General features: G+C 35.1%; 1 non-coding gene across 1 annotated transcript; it reads right to left on the minus strand.

The window, feature by feature from the left end:
• TRNAR-CCU (transfer RNA arginine (anticodon CCU)) lies at positions 1–73 on the minus strand. The gene has a single exon. It is a non-coding gene; the product is annotated as a tRNA-Arg (tRNA).
• Positions 74–9,438: the final 9,365 nt, after the last annotated feature.

Genomic DNA, 9,438 nt, shown 5'->3' on the forward strand with positions numbered 1-9,438 from the left:
CGCGCCAGGTAGGGGTCGAACCTACGACCTTCTGCTTAGGAAACAGACGCTCTATCCACTGAGCTACAGGCGCAATTGATATTTCATTTGCGATGTATAGATAAATATAGGGATAGATATCAACTTGAACCATTTATATGAGTATCACCTGCTCATCGGATTGTATTTAATAAAAGTTAATGCAATTATTAATTTAACATTAATTTAAACGTTACGATTAATTAGTTTAAGATCTATTTGATATTTTTATTTTAGATTTTATCATTATAATTATTTAAAATATCAAATATTGTTTGTAAAGTATATATATATATATATATATATATATATATATATATATATATATATATATATATATATATATATATATATATATATATATATATATATAGAGAGAGAGAGAGAGAGAGAGAGAGAGAGAGAGAGAGTTTAGAGTAAATTACATAAATTGTCTCACATATTTGTATCAAAATATAAATTTAGTCTGCATTTTCACAAATTAATTTGGACGGTCTTTAGGTTGGTTAAAATTTACACATATCATCCCTCATTAGTTTAAATTTACACGTTTTATCCCTTGCGAGACATGAAATGGATATTCTATCATTTTTATTCTTTTTTTAGTTTATTTTTTCTCTTACAATTATTTATAAAATACAAGATAAAATAAAAACCACACCCCACCCGCATTATTCTAACCAAGGTTCTAAAAGGCGTGAAGCGTGGCGTGGCGGCAAGGCCAAGCCTCAAGCTTAACGAGTTATAGCGAGCCATGACGTTTTTCAAGGCGTGATGTAAGGCGGCGATTTTGTATTAATTTATAATTATATTACCGCATAAATATAAATTTATATCAAATATACCTAGTTTTTAGAAGTGTTATATCAACAACTAATAACAGAAAGTTAATAAAAAACACAATACTTGTATGTCCGATTAGAAAAGGTATAAAAAAGAGCAAAAAAACGTGTCTCAAACGAAAAAACACGCGTCATAACACGCCATAACGCGCCATGGCACGTCATATCACGCCTTGCCACGCGCCACGCCTAACAGCAACGTTATAAAGCTTTTCGTAACGGCGACGCCGCGCCTCACGCCATGGCGCGCCTTTTAGAACACTGATCCTAACCCCTTCACTTTAAACTATCTTTTTGTTGGATTAGGTGTCTATTTCAATAACTAAATTGATATATACTTGAATTAAAAATCAAAGTCTTTTTGGGTTGCCCTGACAACCAAAAATAGCTAGAAATGATATTAGGAGAGAGAGAAAAAAAATTTTGTTAATACATTATGTGATTAATATATTAATTGGAAATAGATAATTGATATGTTAATTTGTTGTGTGATTAATAAATTAACATGAGATTAATAGTTAAATAATTGATTTGTTAATTTATATTGTTAATAAATTAATAAGAAATCAATTAGTATTAACTATTTATTAATCTTGAATTAATTTAAGATTAATTGGATTTAAATAAAGATGCAAATGGTGAATTGTAATTGTTCAATAATTGAGCAAAAGAAGTAATTCTAGAAACCTACATGGCATGGACGGTTTTGGAGGCTCCACTAGGGTTTCTGAAAACTTCCTAGTTACATAAAAGGAAAATATTTACATTAGGATTAAATCTATTATGTAATCAAATTAGATTTTGCTTTGCTTGTAAGTTATCAAAATTATAAATAGGACCCCAAGACCATCAATTTTCGTTCATGAAATTCCTAAGAAGCATAGGAACAAAATTTATTCCTCTCTCATCTTTATTCTAGGGTTTTGAGGGTTTTTGGTGTAAGCCATTAGATGTATTAGATTTATGGTGCTTACTTTCCAAGGTTTTCAAGATGGACATTGGTGTTATTATTTGCTACAATAATAAAGAGGTATGTAAACCTTAACTTTATGTAAATTTTTATTATTATATAGTTTCATTAGAGTTCTTGATGTTCATATGTTATTGCTATCAATTGAGAAAACGTAGATCCATATAGGTTGCATGTGAACTAAATGGTTGAGTTTTTCCACCACATTTTTAGCTATAACTTCTAAAAAACCTATCAGTGGTATCAGAGACATAGTTTTCTATTTGAGTGTGCATAATAGTGAATATATCAAAATTAGGGTTTATTGAAATTAAACCCTAATGTAGGTATATTTATGGTGTTGTGTCAATATTAATGTTGCATGTATTTGGTCTTTATTATTATCGGATTAGGCCAATCCATCTGTCATTATGGTGCTAGGGTTAGACTATAAATATAGCATGCATGTATCGTTTTAGTAGCCTTACGTATCTTTACAGAGAAGTTTTAATCGAATTCTTCTAAGATATTGATAATAAGGCATTTAGCACCCTTTCAATCTTATTTCATCTTTGTTCTTATTTTTTGATTCATCTGAACTGTTTTGAATCTATCGATCATTATTTTATTATTTCAACGATTGGTTTCAGAGCAGGAGATTGTGTAATACATACGTATATCTTCTGTCGAGCTTACTAGGGTTTTGAGTTTTTATCGGATCTGTTCTAGTCGTCTCCATTGTTTTCATCAATTATAGACATTAGATCTGGGTCATTATTTTACCTTAAAATCGATTAGTATCTTACACATCTGATTCATTACAGTTTCGATTATCTTGTCAAAGATGAATCCAGAAGATCCACATACCCTTTCCTTCAATCTTTCTAGCAGCATTGGATCAACTACCGGGATCCCAATCCTTTTTCCTACAAGACTATGAAGTTTGGGCACTACACTTTGAAGATTACATTCTTGGTCTTGAAGAACATGGAACCCTAATATGGGAAGCAATGACGAAGCAGACCTTCATGCATTCTGATACAAGAAAAACCATTAAGACTCAAGCTGAATACAACGAACTTCTTCTTAATGTTAAGGAAGTTGCACAAGATGAAAGGATAAGTTCATGAGCAACATAAAAGCTATGAGAATAATCAGGTTTCCTTTGCCTCCGGATATGTTTCGTCTAGTTAATGCTTGTGAAACAACCAAGGAAATATGGGATAGGTTGAAGGAACTTTACTCAAGCGATGCAGATCTGGAACACTTTGTACAAACCTTGCTTTTGTCAAAGTTTGGTGCCTTCGTTCAGAAGCCAGAAGAGAAACCGGATCAAACCTTAAATCGATTCAACCATCTATTGAGTAGGATTCTAAATCACAATCTTAAGCGTGAAAAGATTGAGCAGAAAGTTATGTTTATGAATGGTTTAATGTCTGGATGGAAAGCAGTTGTATCAACTGTAAAAGCTCACGAATAGTTCAAGAGCTATACTTTGGCGAAGCTGGTAGGAATCCTTAGATCTCACGAAGACGAAGTGATGAAGGACGTGAAAATCATATCTAGCATGGGGTCGTTGGCCCTAGTTGCGAAGGGAAAAAAGGTTTCAAATGAAGATTCAAAATTTGACCTCTCAGATTTTGAAGTTACCAAGGAAGAACATGCACTGATGCTTTCCAATCCAAAAAAATTCATCAAAGGAACTTTGGACGATTCAAAAATAGAAGCAGGCCAGAAAACTTTAATTTGGAGAAGTCAAGGGATGAAGGCTTCAAAAGACCCCAAAAGGATGAAGAAAAGCAAGAGAAAAAGGTCCTTGGTGATTCAGGTTACGATTGTAACTACTGCCATGGAAAAAACCATTTTGCCAAAGAAATGATGAGAAGGATGAATGAGAAGAAGGAAGAAGAGAAGAATGAAGCTTACTATCTTCAAAAGATAGAAGAGCTAAGGAAGAGAAAGAATGCAGAGAATGTGAAACCCGCCTTGATCGTACAGGAGGATGAGGATGAGTTTGGACAAGTTGAGGTATGGTCAACTGATTCAGAAGATGAAAAGGTCCGAAAGCCGATGCATGGTGAATGCTTTGTTGCAAAGGTTGTTGCTAAGGAGCATGCTGGGAAATGTCTGGTTGTGCACGGCGAAGTCTCGGAGCAGAAGGAATTCGTAACTGAAAGCTATTTCGCAGCAAGAACTGTTATAGAACATGTGAAGGAATGCGAGAATGTCATCAACAAGGTACACTCTATTCTCCAATCTCATGATATTACTGTTGCACGTTATGAATATGAATTAGATTATTGGAATTATACTTTCTTTAGTTTTAGTGATAGTTTAAAGAGAACTCGTCTAAACAATTCTAACCTAACTGATCAAATAAGTAGGAAAACAAGTATAAGTGAAGAGAGACGAATGTGGATAGAGAAGCTGGAGTTAGAGTTGAGTAGGTCTAGGGATGATGTCATTTATTTGAAATGAGACAATTTAGCGCTTTTAAAACAACGAAATATTTTTTTTATTGCGAAACGTTTTTACTTTAACATTACTCAACTGCATCTTGATTGTGAAATAGGCAAAAAAGATACAAAAAACGATTTTACCCTTTCTTGAATTGAAAGAGGATGAAATTGATGCAGAGTGTTACAAGTGCGAGTCCATAGTCTCTTCCGAAGAGGTTTCAGATTCATATCAAGTTGGACTTGACAAAATTGAAGCCTACATACAATCCAAAGACCATAAGAACATGTTAAAACAAGCTTTGGATGAAAAAGATAAAGACAAAATTAAATCGAATATTGTGCAAAAATTTGACTTGTGCATGAAATTGAGTTCAGAAAACATTTTTTGATGCTAACAATGTTTCTGAATTTGATGAGAGCGACATGAGTGAAATTTCTGTAGAGGATGATGTTGACTATTCGGCTTTTATTCAAAATGAATCTGAACCTAAGAACAAGTTAATTTCAGAAAACTCTGTTGAATATGTTCGTACTGTGGAATCTAAAGGTTCAGGTGTTTTAAAAGAAAAGGTTGCCACTTTCCTAATAGTCAAAACTGTTCCGAATCAAGTGTTCGTAACAATTGGACTGGACACAAAAGATACTCCTGAACTAGCAACCATTGTTAATGATGACAATGCTGATGGTTGTCCCGAATTTTTCTGGGATGGTCCCATAGACAATGCTGATGAGACGAAAGGTTTGTCTGAATTGACCTATTGGAAGACAAAAGTCTGGTATGTCTCAAATCCCATTAATTATGTCAATCCCTGTAGCAATCAGGCAGGTCCCTGTGGCACTAAAGATGTCTCTTGCGAAACCTCTTCCGAACCATCCTATCCTAAGATCCAAAAGGAAAATCCTAGATCTAAGGTTCATTTGTCTGCTGAAGAAATGATTGCAAAGAAAAGGAAATTGAATAATAGATACAAGAAAAATCAAAAGACTAGAAAACAATTCTGGAAAAATCATTATTTAAATTACAATGTAGTTCATTCTGTAAGATCTCCAGTTCGAAATATGAAATCTACTCCTGTTCAGAATTCGAAACCAAATTCTGTTCCAAAACAGGTTGCGAAAGCTATGGTTACAAAACCTATTGCGAAACAAGAAAATTATATAAAATCTCAAGTTTCGAAACCATTTGAAAAGGCTAAACCAAAATTTTCTCCTAAATTCAGTTTTTCAAAAACTGCTAATATATCAAAAGATTTTAAAGGCAAAGGTAAACTAGTTTCGGAACCAAAAACCTCTTCTAAGAATTTCGAAGCTCAGTTGAAAAAGGAGGAAAAGAAAATTGTTAAAAAGATTGTCAAGCAACAAATAGCTTCAAAACAATCAAAAATTCCTTTCAAAAGAAATCCCGACGATGAAAGGATTATTGTTTTCAAACTCATGAAATGAGAGAATTCAACGTTAATAAAGAGATCTTATTTGGTAGATGAATCTATAACATTTCATGTTCTTAAGAAAACCTCACAAGGACCCAAACAACTTTGGGTTCCTAAATCTATCTGAATTTTGTAGGTAATACACGACGAACAATACGAATCAGAATGGTACATCGATAGTGGTTGTTCGTGTCACATGACAGGGAGGAGGGAAGAGCTCAGAGAATCCCGTACATTAAAGGATGGTGGCAAAGTTAAGTATGGAAATAACACCACAGGAGAAATCAAAGGATATGGCATGATCACGAATGGCGAATTCACTATTCGGAAGGTAGCCTACGTAGAAGGCCTGCAACACAACCTAATAAGCATTTCTCAATTAGTTGTAGGCACAGGGCTGAAGCTTTCTTTTTATGATGAAGGATCAGAAATAATTGAGAAAAAGACGAAGGGAGTGCTATTAAAATCCAAAAGAAAGGGAGCAATGTTTCCTTTGAACATTAAACCAATAGTAAGGAAGCCAGCCATTTGCCTTCTTACTAAAGCATCTTCGAATGATAGTTGGCTTTGGCATCGAAGGCTCTCACATTTAAATTTCAAGGACATCAATAAACTCATACTTGGTGACCTTGTGCGAGCACTTCCTCTTCTGAAGTATAACAAAGAACATCTGTGTGCATCTTGTGAAATTGGAAAGCAAAGTCGGAAAAGTCACTACACAATGATTAATACCAAAATTATCAAGCCACTTGAACTCTTACACATTGATCTTTGTGGCCCATCTGCCATTGAGAGTGTTGTTGGTAACAAGTATATTTTGGTTATTGTCAATGATTTTTCTCGATTTACCTGGATTTATTTTCTTAAATAGAAATCAAATGCTACCTCGAAGCTAAAGGATTTTATCAAGTTGATTGAACTTCAATTGCGAAAGCCAATTCGAAACGTTCGCAGTGATAACGGTTCTGAATTCAAAAATCAAGTGTTTGAAGAATTCTTAACTGAAAAGGGAGTTGCTCACAATTTCTATGCACCTTACACTCATCAGCAGAACGGGGTCATTGAAAGACGAAACTGATCTCTTTATGAAGCTGTGAGGACCATGCTTTCATTTGCGAACTTGCCACTCTATTTCTGGGCTGATGCGATCAAAACCGCCTACTATACTTAGAATCGCTCCTTGATTAACAAAAGATTTTCAATCACTCCTTACGAGATTCTTAATGAACGAAAACCTAACGTTAAGTTCTTTCATGTTTTTGGTTCCAGCTGTTTCATTTTCAACTCCAAAGAGAAAACGAACAAATTTGACGTGAAAGCAGATGAAGGAATCTTCTTAGGATATTCTCTCACTTCAAAGGCATATATGGTTCTAAAAAAGAAGTCCAAATGAATTGAAGAAACCTATTATGTTACCTTCGATGACAACTATCTAAAGAAGTGTAAGGAAACTGTCAATCCTTCGGAAGATATTTTTCCATCCACACCATCCCAAACAATTCCTCTGATGAACTTGTATGAGGATTTCATGAATCTATTTTATGAGCCTGAGAAAGCCATATCCTCTGAATCAAAGGCTAAGGATAATCCAAGAGGATGAGTTAAAGAAGATCATCGATTATGCTGCAAAAAATCTTGAATCTGAACTACAAATTCCTAAGGATCCATATGTTAACACCAATATTCCAAAGACATCTATTATTCCACCCCAAACTCAACCCACTTCTACTACATTCCAGGGGGAGGGTTCCACTTCAACCTCCACATTCGATACATTTGTTGAAAGGGAAAATTCAAACTATGAATTCTGTATTGATGTTCCAATCCAGGGGGAGAATCCAATTTTGAATGTTGACTCGCATGCACATTCCCAAGGGGAGAACGATAATGAGAATAATGACTCTGACGATGTTTAATCAGAATTCAAAGATGTCAATGTCGAATTATACCCAACTTATGATCCAAACTACCCACCATTAATAAAATGGACCAAAGATCATCTCAAAACTCAAATCATCGGAGCTCCATCTTCAGGAGTTCTCACGAGAGCTTAGCAAAAAGCGAATCAAACTGTATTACTTTCTAAGATGGAATTTTGCACGTTCAATTCGTTTATCTCCAAAATTGAGACCAAGACTGTAAAAGTTGTACTTGATCATTCTGATAGGGTTTAAGCTATGCAGGAAGAGCTTAATGAATTCGAACAAAACAAAGTATAGAGACTAATTCCAACTCCGAAGGATGCTTCTGTGGTTGGTTTAAAATGGGTGTTTCAGAACAAGCTTGACAAGGAAAGGAATGTTATCTAGAACAAAGCCAGGTTCGTTGTCAAAGGATACTACCAGGAAGAAGGCATAGACTACGAAGAGACATTCGCACTGGTTGCAAGGCTTGAGTCTGTTCGCATTTTTCTCGCCTATGCAGCTCATAAAAACTTTGAAGTTTATCAGATGGATGTCAAATGTGCCTTTCTAAATGGTGATTTGGAAGACACGGTCTACATAGAGCAACCACCAGGTTTCGTGAATGAAAAATATCCAAACCATTGCAACAATTTGGATAAGGTTGTGTACGGTTTAAAACAAGCTCCTTGAGCATGGTATGAAACCCTTACCCGATTCTTAAAACAATCAAAGTTTAAACAAGGATCGATCAACCCAACCTTCTTTCGTAAAAAAGATGGTGACCATATGATGATCATCCAAATCTATGTTGATGATATCATTTTCGGATCAACCAATCCTAGATTGACCACTGAATTATGAAAGTTAATGGAGACTAAATTTGAGATGATCTCAATGGGTCCTATTAATTTTTTCCTTGGTTTAAATATTAGACAGAGCTCGAATGAGATTTTTATTAACCAGGAATTCTACACCAAGTCGTTACTTGCGAAATCCCGAATGGTAGGATATTCACTAGTCAAAGTACCAATAACATTCGGAATGAGGCTAACACCATTCTTAGACAAGCCTGCAACGGATATTACTCTCTATCGGCCAATGATTGGATCTTTAATGTATCTAACATCCAATCGACCAGACATAATGTTTGTTGTTTTTATTGTGCTAGGTTTCAGGCGAATCCTCATAAACCACACATGACTGGCATGAAGAACATTCTGAGATATCTCAAAAATATCATCTTCTCTCGGAATTTGGTATGCTTCAAACTCCAGATTCTTTGCGCAAGCATTTTTCGGATGCTGATCTAGATGGATGCGCTCTTTATCGTAAAAGCACTTATGGGGGATGTCACTAGATGTCAAACTTGTAAGTTGGCAATCAAAGAAACAGACTTGTGTGTCCCTATCAACTGCAGAAGTTGAATACATCGCAGCTGCATCATGTACTTCGCAAGTCGTCTGGATTCAAAGCTAACTTCGAGATTATGGCATCAACATGAAGAGGATTCCACTCTACTGTGATTCAGAAAGTGCTATTCGAATTTGTCACAACCCAGTGCAACATTCCAAAATGAAACATATAGCGCTAAGGTATCATCTTATAAAGGATCATGTAGAAGATGGGAACGACGAAGTACATTTCGTTCGATCCTCTGATCAACTTGATGATATCTTCACAAAAGCCTTACCTGAAACAACCTTCAATCAAATACTACAAGGCTTAGGAATGATAGAAGCATAATCTATTCTGAAACCATCTTCATAATCGGAATGCATCTCTGAAGTTCTGAACTGGTCCGAACCCCCGGAGGTACTCACAACTCACTGTTCACAC

Source organism: Lactuca sativa, chromosome 9, assembly GCF_002870075.4.
Source record: "Lactuca sativa cultivar Salinas chromosome 9, Lsat_Salinas_v11, whole genome shotgun sequence".
Classification (NCBI taxonomy): Eukaryota; Viridiplantae; Streptophyta; class Magnoliopsida; order Asterales; family Asteraceae; genus Lactuca; species Lactuca sativa.